Source organism: Pongo abelii, chromosome 19 (genome assembly GCF_028885655.2).
Source record: "Pongo abelii isolate AG06213 chromosome 19, NHGRI_mPonAbe1-v2.0_pri, whole genome shotgun sequence".
Taxonomy (NCBI): Eukaryota; Metazoa; Chordata; class Mammalia; order Primates; family Hominidae; genus Pongo; species Pongo abelii.
The window spans coordinates 25,848,603-25,862,313 of record NC_072004.2 but is presented as its reverse complement, the minus strand read 5'-3'; the positions used below and the strand labels follow the sequence as shown (position 1 = coordinate 25,862,313).

Genomic DNA, 13,711 nt, shown 5'->3' with positions numbered 1-13,711 from the left:
ATGACCAGGCCCTTGAACCCCCTGCCTTCCTTCATCCCAGGCCTCACAGGGTCTCCTGCTTCTCAGCATGGCTATCTGGTAAAGGCAGGAATGAAGACAAAGGCAAGTCCAAGGTGGAGCAGTGTTCTCACACCCAAAACAGGCCTCTCATGGGTGCACACGAGGTTGAGAGAATGTCTCAGAAGCTGTCTGGGGTAATTTGAAACCTGAAAATAATGTCCAGGAGTGCTGTTGATGGGCACTGTGGACCCCCCATGAAAGCAAAGAAAAATCAAGGCTCTCCTGGGAGAATGAGCAGACTTGTGCAGGAGTCCAAGCCATGTTCGAGGATTCCCGCCAGAGGACTTAAAAGCCTCCTGCAAAGTGCAAACAATGCCAGCCACCACTATGAGACCACTCCCCACAACCTGGTGTGCAGCCAGCCTACCCAAAATACCTTTTGCTCTCTGATATTCCTGGCAACCAAAATATCCACAATGAAAGTCAGCCCCACCCACCAACAGGCCAATGAGAAACCCCATCCACAATGAGAAAGGGAGTGCAGATGACATGAAACAGAGCCTAGATTGCCAGGTAAAAGCCAGACACAGCTGCGTGTTTCTCATCCTACAGGAGTCATGCAGCTGTCCTTTAGCAGTGGGAGAACAAGAGTTATCTTGATGGTGGATATAATCGAAATTTATGATTCTGAAAGTATCACAACTGCCCAGTCATTAAAATGTGACAGTGTTTATAAGAAAACACTCATGCAATGGATTTCCATGAGAGTCATCCTCCATGAACTGGGAAACTTTTAGTGTGGAAGACATTGGGCCAGACCCAGAAAAACCCCAGGTTCATGAGGAACATGGAAGTCAGACTGAGCCAGACCTAGGAAACTCTAGGCCCACAAGGAACATGGAAGTCACGAAAAGAGGAGGCCAGTGTGGAGGCCATATCCAACCCAGCATCAATCCGTCTCACTCCAATGTGGCTCTGGGAATGAAAGCTCAATTCTGGAGCTGGCCAGAAGGGCCCCAGTTTGCAATCCAACTTTTCCCTGCACGATTGAGTCATCCCACCTGGGCACCAGGCCATGCTGTTGACAGTGCAGTGAAGGGAATGAGGGGATGGAAGCAACTTCTGTGTCATCTGTCTGCACCTGTTTTGCAGGTGAAGGTGCGAGATTCCATCCACACCTCAACAGATTGTATCCTCACCCCTATCTGACCTTATTGTTGCTCACACTGTGTGTCCCAGAATAAGATTCTGAGACAATGGAGGAGTGCCTCGCTGATGACCTGAAACACCTGCTCAGCTACAAACCAAAATCAAGGTAAATTCAAGAAGCCCTGTGACAGGACTGCTGGGGTCTGGCCCTGGGTTGGCCACAGAACAATAAAGCACAGGGAGTTGTCTGTTTGGGGGTGTGGTGTGCTTCTCTTCTTTGTAGAAATGTGGCTTTTTGGCAAGGGGAGGTGATTTTGACCCTGGCAGTTGTCAGCCATTCTTCCAATTCACTGTGGATTCAGAAGCCGTGGAAAAATGAAGAACATGGAGCCCCTCAGCCCAAGCAGAGCCACAGAGACAGGCCACCAGAAGGTGGGGTGACAAAAAACAGTGCTGCAGTGCGTTAGCCACATTTCTTTCAGCAGACTCCACTTACCCCACACAGACACACACACACACACACACACACACACAACTCACATGACCGCACCCACATGCAGATATCCACAACTTGAAACACTCTCACAGAAACACACATCCCAGCAGCTTCAGAGGCTGTGTGTTTCTGCAGGAAGCTCCTCTTGGGAGAGAGCATCCTGGGAACACAGGCGGGCTGTACCTAGACATCACAGGTGGGGCAAGTTTCAAAAAGACTCACCCCTGAACCCTCTAGGCAGGCCCCTTCGGGCTGTCTTCATGGTCAGGTCCCGCTGGAGGAGGAGGCACTTGGAGACTGAGATGTGGGCGCTGGAAACTGTTCCTCTGATTCCATTCCTGAAAGAGGCTGTGTGCAAGAATTGGGTCCCATGGGGGAAGGGAATACAGTCTGCTGAGATGTTGAGGGGTGTCCAGGTGATGAAATCACACCCAAGACCCCAGAGGCAGATGTCAGCAGAAAATGGGAGGGCCCTTGAGCTCACTGCCTCCCTTCATCCCGGGCCTCACAGGGGCTCCTGCTTCTCAACATGGCTCTCTGGGAAAGGCAGGAACCATGACAAAGGCAAGTTCAAGGTGAAGCAGAAGTCTTACACTTTGAACTGACCTCACAGGTGCAGATGCAGTTCAGAGAGTGTCTCACTGGCTATCTGAGGCAATTGCAAGCAGAAAAAGTGTGTTTAGGAGTTCTGATGAAGAGTGGTATGGACTCCTCATGAAAGCAATGGAAAATCAATGCTTGCCTTGGAGAATGAGAGGGCCTGTGCTAGAGTCCAAGCCATGTTCAAGGATTTCAGCCAGAGGACACAAAAGCCTCCTGCAAACACCCCAATCCCCCACAGTGAGACCACTCCTCACAACCTGGAGTGCAGCCAGCCTACCCAAAGTACTTTTTGCTCCCTGAAATCCCTGGCAGCCAAAAGATCTGTAGAGAGAGGCAGTTCCCTCTAGCAACAGAACAATAAAAGATCCCCTCCACAATGAAAAAGAACATGCAGATGATTGTAACAGAGCCTAGATGACCAGGCAAATCCAGACACTGCTGCCGGCTTCTCATCCTATAGGAATCATGCAGCCCTCTGATAAAAGTGGGAGAACAAGAGTGTCCTTGTTGGCAGATATGGTAAAAATGCTTTACTATGTGTGAATTTTCTATTCACAGTTAAAATTTTGTTTTGATTCAGAAGGATTAAAGACACTTTTTTTGTGTCCCTATGAGGGAAAATTTCAAAATCCATTGAGGCCTATAGTGAAACACCAAATATCCCATGAGTAAAAACTACAGAGAAGCTATGTCTGAAAATGCTTTCCAATGTGTGATTTTATCTCACAGAGTTAAACATTTCTGGGAATTGAACAATGAGAACACATGGACACAGGAAGGGGAACATCACACTTCGGGGCCTGTTGTGGGGTCGGGGGAGGGGGGAGGGATAGCATTGGGAGATATACCTAATGCTAGATGACGAGTTAGTGGGTGCAGCGCACCAGCATGGCACATGTATACATATGTAACTTACCTGCACATTGTGCACATGTACCATAAAACCTAAAGTATAATAATAATAATAATAATAAAAGAAAAAAAGGAATAAGCATAAATTTGCAAGTTGCGTTCAAAAAAAAAACATTTCTTGTGATACAGTAGGCTGGAAACTCTTCTTTTCTGGAATCTAAGAGGGGATATTACAAAGCAAATTGAGGCCTATAGTAAGAAACTGACTATCCTGTGATAAAAACTAGAAACAAACTATCAGTGAAATGCTTTGTGATGTCTGGATTTATCTCACAAAGCTAAATCTTTGTTTTAATTCAGCAGTTTAGAAACACTTTCACTGTAGAATCTACAAAGGGACATTTTGGAGCCCACTGATGCCTATAGAGAAAAATGGAATATCCCGCGATGAAAACTTGATGCAAGCTATCTGTCAAAAGGATTCAGGAGGCATGGAATTATCTCACAGAGCCAACTTTTTGTTTTGATTCAGCGTTGGAAACGTTTTTTGTAGAATCTAAGATGAGACATTGTGAAGCACATCGAGGCCTGGAGTTTAAAACCAAATATCCTGCGATAAAAACTAGAAACAAGCTATCTGTGAAAATGCTTTGTGATCTATGAAATAAGTTCACACAGTTAAACCTTTGTTTTAATTCAGCAATTTGGAAACACTCTTTTTGTAGAATCTACAAGGGGACATTTCGGAGCCCATGGAGGTCTATAGTGAAAAACAATATCTCGCGATAAAAACTAGAAGTAAGATACGTGTGAAAATGCCTTAGGATGTGTGGGCTCATCTCAAAGAGTTATACCTTTCTTTTGATTCAGCAGGTTGAAAACAGTCTTTTTGTAGTATCTACCAATAAACATTTCAGAGCTCATTGAGGCCTACAGTGAAAAACAGAATATCCTGCAGAAAAAAACTAGAAGCTTGCTATCTGTGAATATGCTTTGCAATGTGTGGATTCGTCTTACAAATTTAAACCTTTCTTTTGATTCCATAGGTTGGAAACACTCTTTTTGTTGAAACTAAGAAGAAAAAATGTCAGAGCCCATTGGGGCCTATAGTGAAAAAAAAAAAAAAAAAAAGAACACAAAAAACAAATATTACACGATGAAAACTAAAAACAAGCTATCAAGCTATCAGTGAAAATGTTTTGTGATGTGTGGATTCTTCTCACAGAGTTCAACTTTTTTTTTTTATTTAGCATGTTGGAAACACCCTTTTTGTAGAATCTATGAAGGGATATTTCGGAGCCCTTTGCGGCATATAGTGAAAAACTGAATATCCTGCGATAGAAACTAGAAATAAGCTATCAGTGAAAATGGTTTGTGATGTGTTGATTCATCTCCTAGAGTTCAACCTTTGATTCAACAGGTTGAAAACACTTCTATTGTAGAATCTAAGAAGAGCATTTTCAAAGACCTTTGAGGCCCATAATGAAAAATCAATTATCCTGCGATAAAAACTGGAAAGAAGATATCTGTCCAAATGCTTTATTCATCTCACAGAGTTAAACCTCTGCTTTAACTCAGCAACTTGGAAACACTCTTTTTGTAGAATCTACGAATGGGAATTTCTGAGACCTTGGAGGTACATTGTAAAAAAGCAAATATCCCACACACACAAAACTAGAAAACAGCTATCTGTGAAAACGACTGGCAGTGTCTGGATTCATCTCACAGAGTTAAACATTTGTTATCATTCAGTAGGCTAGAAACACGTTTTTCATAAATCTAAGGAAAGACATTTCGAACCCCTGAGGCCTATAGTGAGAAACAGAATATCCTGCGATAAAAACTACAAACAAGTTATCTGTGAAAATGCTTTGTGATATGTCAAATAATGTCACATATTCAAACCTTTGTTTTAATTCAGCAGTTTGGAAACACTCTTTTTGTAGATTCTAGATAAAAACATTTCAGAGCCCATTGAGGCCTATAGTGAAAAACCAAATATCCCATGAAAGAAACTAGAAGCAAGCTATCTGTGAAAAAGCTTTGCAATGTGTGCATCCAACTCACAGAGTTAAAACTTTCTTCTGATTCGGCAGAATCAGAACACTCAATTCAATCAGAATTGAAACACTCCTTTTCTAGAATGTATGAAGAAACATTTCAGAGCCTATTGAAACCTATAGTGAAAACCCTAATGTCTCATGATAAAAAACGGAAATAACCTATCTGTAAAAATGCTTTGGGATGTGTGGATTCATCTCAAAGAATTAAACATTGCTTTCATTCAGCAGGTTGGATACACTCTCTTTGTACAATCTGCACAAGGACATTTCAAAGCCCATTGAAGCCTGTAGTGAAAAACTTAATGTCCTGTGATAAAAACTACAAAAAAGCTGTGTCTCAAAGTTATATGTGATGTGTGATTTCATCTCACAGAGTTAAATCTTTCTTATGATTCAGCAGGTTGATGAAAAACCGATTATCCCACGATAACATCCAGAAACAAGCTATCAGTGAAAATAATTTGTGATGTGTGGATTCATCTCACAGAGTTCATCATTTTTTGGTTAAGCAGATTGGAAACACTCTTTGTGTAGAATCTACAAAGGGACAGTTTGAAGCCCATTGAGGCCCATAGTGAAATACCAAATATCTCACGATAAAAGTAGAAACAAGCTGTCTTTGAAAATGCTTTGCAATGTGTGGGTGCATCTGACAGATTTAAACCTTTGCATTTATTCAGCAGGTTGAAAACACTATTTTATAGAATACATGAAGGGATATTTCACACCCACTGATGCCTATAGTAAAAAACAGAATATTTCACAATAAAAAAAAAGTCTATATCTGAAAATGCTTTGTGATGTGTGGATTCATCTTCCAGAGTTAAACATTTGTTTTGATTCAGCAGGTTGGAAGCACTTTTTATGTAGAATCTATGAAGGGCCATTTCAGAGCCCATTGAGATCTACAGTGAAAGACCAAATATCCCACAGAAAAAAAAAAAGAAAAAAGCTATCTGTGAAAATGCTTTGCCATTGTGGATTCATGCCACAGAATTAAACCAGTGTTTTAAATATGCAGGTTGGAAAAACTCTTTTTGTAGAATCTACAAAGAAATATTTCAAAGCCCATTGAAGCCCATAGTGAAAAACAAAATATGTGGAGAAAAAAACTACAAACAACCTATCTGTGAAAATGCTTTCCAATGTGTGGATTCATATCATGGAGTTAAAGCTTTCTTTTGATTAAGCAGGTTGAAAGCAGTCTGTTTTTAGAATCTATGAGAAGACATTTTAGTGCCCATTGAGGCCTATGGTGAAAAACTGAATATCCCGTCATAAAAATGAGAAACAGGCTATCTGTGGAACTACATTGCAATGCATAGATTTAACTCACAGAGTTAAACCTTTGTTTTGATTTAGCTGGTTGGAAACACTCTTTTTGTGGAATCTACGAAGGGACAATACAGAGCCACTGGAGAAGTATTTGGAAAAAGCGAGTATCCTACAATGAAAAGTAGAAACAAGATATCTGTGAAAATGTTTTGCAATGTGTGGATCTATCTCACAGAGTTAAACCTTTGTTTTGATTCAGCAGGCTGGAAACCTTCTTTTTGCAGATTGTACAAAAGGACATTACAAAGCTCATTGAGACCTATAGTGAAAAGTTAAATATCCCACAATGAAAACTAGAAACAAGCTATCTGTGAAAAGTTCTTGTGACTTGGGGAATCATCTCTCAGAGTTAAACACATGTTATTTTTTCAGCAGGATGAAAAGACTATTTTTGTAGAATATATGAAGGGACGTTTTGGAGCCCATGGACAAGTACATGAAAACACTGAATATCCTGCAATAAAAACTACAAACAAGCTATCTGTGAAAATGCTTTGCATTGTGTGGATTCCTTTCACAGAGTTAAACATTTGTTTTGATTCAGCAGGTTGGAAACACTCTTTTTGTAGAATCTACTAACGGCCATTTCAGAGTCCATTGAGGACTACTACAGTGAAAGACTGAATATCCCATGATAAAAACTAGAAACAAGCTATCTGTGAAAATGCTTTGCAGTGTGTGGATTCATCTCAAAGAGTTAAACATCTGTTTTAATTTGGCAGATTTGAAAAACTTTTTGCACAATCTACAAAGAAACATTTCAAAGCCCATTGAAACCTACGGTGAAAAACAAAATATGTGGAGATATAAACTAGAAACAAGCTATCTGTGAAAATCCTCTGGGATGTGTGTATTCATATCACAGAGTTAAACCTTTGTTTTGATTAAGCAAGTTGGAAACAGTCAGTTTGTAGAATCTAGGAGAAGACGTTTTGGTGCCCATTGAGGCCTATAGTGAAAAATGAAATATCCCACAATAAAAACAAAACAAACAAACAAAACCAAGCTATCTGTGAAAGTATTTTGCAATGTGTGGATTCACCTCACTAAGTTAAATCTTTATTTTGATTCAGCACTTTGAAAACCCTCTTTTTGTACAATCTATGAGAGTCATTTGGGAGCGTATTGAGGTCTATAGTGAAAAACCAAGTATCTCATGATAAAAGCTAGAAACTAGCAATCTGTGAAAGTGCTTTGCAATGTATGGATATATCTCACAGATTTAAACCCTTGTTTTGATTCAGTAGGTTGGAAACACTCTTTTTGTAAAATCTACATAGGGACATTTCAGAGTACATGAAAGCCATTAGTGAAAAACTGAAAATCCCATGACAAAAACTAGTAAAAAGCTATCTGTGAAAATACTTTGCGATGTCTCAATTCATTTCACAGAGTTAAACCTTATTTTAATTCAACAGGTTGAAACACTCTCTTTGTAGAAACTAAAATGGCACATTTCAGAGAACATTAAGGCCTAAAGTTAAAAACGTTATATCTCAAGATAAAAACTAGAAACAAGCTATATATGAGAATGCTTTGCGATGTCTGGATTCAACTCACAGGGTTAAACCTTTGTTTTTATTCAGCACGTTGTAAATGCTCTCTTTGTAGAGTCTATGAAGGGACATTTCAGAGCCCATCAAGAAGTATATGAAAAAACTGAACATCTTGCAATGAAAACTAGACACAAGCTATCTGTGAAAATTCCTTCCTATATGTGCATTCCTCTCACAGTATAAAACCTTTGTTTTTATTCAGCAGGCCAAAATCACTCTTTTTGTAGAATGTACAAAGGGATATTTTGGAGCCCATTGTGCCCTGTCATGAAAAACTGAGTATCGCGTGATAAAAACTAGAAACAAGCCAACTGTGAAAATGTTTTATGATTTGCTATTTTATGTCACAGAGTTAAACCTTTGTTTTTATTCAACAGGTTGAAAATACTCTTTTTGTAGAATCTATGAGGGGATGTTTCAGGGCCTATTGAGGTCTATAGTGAAAAATCAAATATCCCGTGATAAAAACCAGAAACAAGGTATCTGTGAAAATGCTTTGAGATGTGTAGATTTGTAGATTTTTCTCACAGAATTAAATGTTTGATTTATCAGGTTGCAACAACTCTATTTGTAGAATCTATGAGGGGACATTTCAGAGACCATTGAGACCTACACTGAAAAAACTGAATATCCCATGATAAAAATTAGAAATAAGCTATTAGTAAAAATGCTTTGCAATGTGTGGACTTATCTCACAAAGTTAAAACATTGTTTTGATTCAGCAGGTGAGAAACACTCTTTGTAGAATCTAAGAAGGCACATTTCAGAGCCCATTGAGGTCTAAAGTAAAAAATTAAATATCCCACAATAAAAACTAGAAACAAGCTATATTGGAAAATGATTTGTGATGTGTGGATTCATTTCAGAGAATTAAACCTTTGCTTTGATTGAGCAGGATTGAAGCACTCTTTTTGTAGAATCTATGAAGGGGTATTTTGAAGCCCATTGAGGCCTATATTCAAAAACCAATCATTCCGTGATAAAAACTAGAAATAAGCTATCAGTGAAAATGCTTTGTGATGTGTGCATTTCTCACACAGAGTTATACCTTTGCCTTGACTCAGTCAGTTGGATACAGTCTTTTCATAGAATCTATGAAGGGACATTTCAGAGCCCATGGAGGAATATACTGAAAAACTGAATATCTCACGACGAAAAGTAAAAACAAGCTACTTGTGAAAATGCTTTGTGATGTGTCGATTCATCTCACAGTGTTAAGCCTTAATTTTTATACAGCATTTTGGAAACACTCTTTTAGTAGAATCTAAGAGGGGACAATTCTGAGTCCGTTGAGGCCTATTGTAAAATATCAAATATTCCCTGATCAAAAGTAGAAACAAGCTATCTGTGAAAATGTTTGCAATGTGTGGATTCACCTCAAAGAGTTAAAATTTTGTTTTGGTTCAGCAGGTTAGAAACATTCTGTTTGTAGAATCTACAAGGGGCATTTCTGAGCCCACTGAAGACTATAGTGAAAAACCGAATATTCCACGATAAAAACTAGAAAAAAAAACTGTGAAAATGCTTTGTCATATTTGAATTTATCTCACAACATTAAATATATGTTTTGATTCAACAGGTTGGAAACTCCTTTTTTTTTGTACAATTTATGAGGAGGCATTTCAAAGCCCATTGAGGCTTATAGTGAAAAACTGAATATTCTGAGATAAAAACTATATGAAGCTGTCTCTGAAAATGATTTACGATGGGTGATTTCATCTCACAGAATTAAACCATTCTTTTGATTCAGTAGGATGGAAACACTCTTTTCGTAAAATCTTCAATAGGACATTTCAGAGCAAATTGATGCCTACAGTGAAAAACCGAATATACAGCAATAATGTACAGATTCATCTTACAAATTTAAACCTTTATTTTGCTTCAGATGCTTGAAAACTCACTGTTTGTAGAATCTATGAGGGTAAAATTTGAAGCCAATATCAGCCTGTAGTGAAAAACCAATATCCCACAATAAAAGTAAAAAAAGCTATTGGCCAGGTGCAGTGGCTCACACCTGTAGTCCCAGCACTTTGGGAGGCTGAGGTGGGTGGATCACGAGGTCAGGAGATGGAGACCATCCTGGCTAACACGGTGAAACCCCTTCTCTACTAAAAACACAAAAAATTAGCCTGGCCTGGTGGCGGGCACCTGTAGTCTCAGCTACTTGGGAGGCTGAGGCAGGAGAATGGCGTGAACCCGGGAAGCCAAGATTGCGCCACTGCACTCCAGCCTGGGCGACTGAGTGAGACTCCATCTAAAAACAAAAACAAAACAAAACAAAAAACCTATCTGTGAAAATACTTTGTGATGTGTGGATTTATCTCAAAAAGTTAAACGTTGTTTTGATTCAGCAGGTTAAAACACTCTTTTTGTAGATTCTACAGAAGAATCTTTCAAAGCCCATTGAAGCCTATAGTGAAAAATCAATATCCTGAGATAAAATCTAGAAACAAGCTATCGGGGAAAATGCTTTGCAATGTGAAGATTTAACTCACAGAGGTAAACCTTTATTTACATACAGCTGGTTGGGGGACACTCTTTTTGTAGAATTAAGAAGTTACAATTAAGACGCTATTGAAGCTTATAGTGAAAAACCCAATATCCAGTGATGAACCCTAGAAACAAGCTATCTGTGAAAATTCTTTGTGATGTGTGATTTCATATCAAAGAGTTAAACCTTCATTTTTGTTCAGAAAAATGAAAAACTTTTTTTTTTGTAGAATCTGCAAAGAGATATTTCTGAGCCCATTGAGGCCAACAGTAAAAAATCAAATGTCTCATCATAAAAGCTAGAAACAAGCTATTTGTGAAAAAGCTTTCCAATGTGTAGATTCATTTCACAGAGTTAAATCTTTGCTTTTATACAGGGAGTTAGGAACACACTTTTATAGAACCTATGAATGGACATTTCAGAGTTCATTGAGGCTTATACTGTAAAACTGAATATCCTGTGATAAAAACTAGGAAAAAACTATCTGTGAAAATGCTTTGTGAGGTTCGGAGTCATCTCACAGATTTAAACTGTTGTTTTGATTCAGCAGGTAGGAAACACTATTTTTGTAAAATCTACTATGAGACATTTCTGAGCCCGATGAGGCATATAGTGAAAAACCGAATATCATGCTTTAAAAACTAGAAAGAAGTGATCTGAAAATATGCTTTGTGATGTGTGGATTCCTCTCAAAGAGTTACATGTTTGTTTTGATTCAGCAGTTTTAAAACACTCTTGTTACAGAATCTACAAAGGGACATTTCGGAGCGCTTGAGGCCTTTAGTGAAAAACCGAATATCCCAAAATAATAATTAGAAACAGGCCATCTGTGAAGATGCTTTGTGATGCGCGGATTTATCTCATAGAGTTAAACCTTCCTTTTTATTCCATAGGTTGGAAACACTCATTTTGTACAATCTACAAAGGGACATTTCAGAGCTCGTTGAGGCTAATGTTGGAAAATCTAATATCCTGCTATAAATACTATGAAGAAGCTATTTCTGAAAATACTTTGTGATGTGTGATTTCATCTCAAAAGGTGAACTTTTCTTTTGATTCATCGGTTTGGAAACTTCTTTTGTAGAATCTACAAGGGGAGATTTCATAACCCATTGAAGCATACAGTGAAAAATCAAATATCTCTTGATAAAAACTCAAAGCAACTTATCTGTAAAAATGCTTTGTGAGGTGTAGATTCATCGTACAAAGTTAAACCTGTGTTTTACTTGAGCAGGTTGGTAACTCTTTGGTTGTACAATCTACAAGGCAACAATTCGTAGTCCATTGAGGCATTTAATGAAAAGCCAATAACTCATGGTAAAAATTAGAAACAAGCTATGGGTGAAAATGCTTTGCAATGTGTGGGTTCATCTCACAAAATTAAAACTTTGTTTTGATTCAACAGGTTGGAAACACTCTTTTTGTAGAATCTACAAAGGGACATTTCAGAGCCCATTGATGCTTACAGTGAAAAACCAAATACACCAGGATAAAAACTAGAAACAGGCTATCTGTGAAAAAGCTTTGCATATCATCTCACAGAATTGAACATTTGTTTTGATTCAGCAGGTTGGAAATATTCTTTTTGTAGAATCTACAAGGGGAAATTTTGGAGCAAATTAAGGCCTATAGCATGAAATCGAATATTATGCAATAAAAACTAGAGAAAATCTATTTATAAAAATGCTTTGTGATGTGTGGGTTCATCTCACAAAGTTAAATCTTTATTTTCATTTGGCATGTTGGAAACACCTTTTTGTAGAACCTATGAGGGGACATTTCATAGCCCATGGAGGCCTATAGTGAAAAACTGAATATTATATGATAGAAACTATAGAAGCTATATGTGAAAATGCTTTGCAATTTGCTGTTTCATCTCATACAGTTTAAACTTTCTTTTGTTTCAGCTAAGTTGGAAACACTCTTTTTGTAGAATGTATGAAGGGACATTTCGGAGCCCATTGAGGCCTATAGTGAAAAGCCAAATAATTCGTGATAAAAACTAGAAGCAAGCTATCTGTGAAATAGCTTTGCAATGTGGGGATTTATTTCACAGAGTTAAACTTTTGTTTCTACACAGTAGGTTCAAAACTCTCTTTTAGTAGAAGCTAAGAGGGGACAATTCAGAGCCCTTTGAGGCTTATAGTGAAAAATTCAAAGTTTTGTGATTAAAAACTAGATACAAACTATCTGTAAAAATGTTTGGTGATGTGAAAATTCATCTCACAGTGTTAAACATTTGTTTTGATTCAGTATGTGGGCAAAAATTTTTGTAGACTGTACAAAGGGACATTTTGGAGCCCATTGAGACCAATATTGAAAAAACGAACATCCTGCTATAAAACTAGAAAAGTTCTTGGTGAAAATGCTTTCTGATGTGTGAATTCATCTCACAGATGTAAACCTTTGTTTTCATTCAGCCGGTTGGAAACACGCTTTTTACAGAGTTCAGGAGGGGGTATTTCAGAGCCCATTGAAGCCTCTAGTTGAATACTGAATATTCCTATTGACATATGGTGTTGAGCATCTTTCAGAGGTCTAAGAAATGTGCCAGGTATGGTGGCACACGCTTGTGGTTCCAGCTACTCAGGAAGCTGAGGTGGGAGAGTTACTTGAGCCCTGGAGTTTGGGGCTGCATTGAGCCATGATTGCACCACTGCACTCCAGCCTGAGTGACAGAGATAAAACCTGTCTCAAAAAGATAAATAAGACCTGGTGTGATGGCTTATGCCAGTAATCCAAGCACTTTGGGAGGGCAAGGTGGGTGGATCACGAGGTCAGTAGATTAAGACCATCCTGGCTAACACGGTGAAACCCCGTCTCTACCAAAAATACAAAAAATTAGCCAGGCATGGTGGCGGGTGCCTGTAATTCCAGCTACTCAGGAGGCTGAGGCAGCAGAATCGCTTGAACCTGGGAGGCAGAGGTTTCAGTAAGCCAAGATCGTGCTGTTGCACTCCAGCCTCATCAACAGAGTGAGACTCCATCTCAAAAAATAAATTAAAAATAATAAAGAAATAAATAATTGACTTAATTTTTAGAATAGTTGTAGGTGTACAGAAAAATAAAGCAGAAGGCATATTGAGCTCTAATATCTGCCTCACACCACAGTACACACACTTCCTCTATTATCATCTTGTTAGTGTGGTACATTTGTTTTGCTTGA

General features: G+C 38.5%; 1 long non-coding RNA gene across 2 annotated transcripts in view; it reads left to right on the top strand.

Moving 5' to 3' along the window:
- LOC129051058 (uncharacterized) overlaps window positions 1–12,521 on the top strand; it is a 92,094-nt gene extending 79,573 nt beyond the window's left edge. Inside the window, exons 8-10 of one of the 2 annotated variants that reach the window (XR_010138138.1) lie at window positions 10,430–10,553; window positions 11,439–11,584; window positions 11,951–12,521. This is a non-coding gene — a long non-coding RNA (uncharacterized LOC129051058). The remainder of the gene's footprint in view (window positions 1–10,429; window positions 10,554–11,438; window positions 11,585–11,950) is intronic. The other variant, XR_010138139.1, reaches the window with a different exon arrangement.
- The last annotated feature ends 1,190 nt before the right edge of the window (window positions 12,522–13,711 follow it).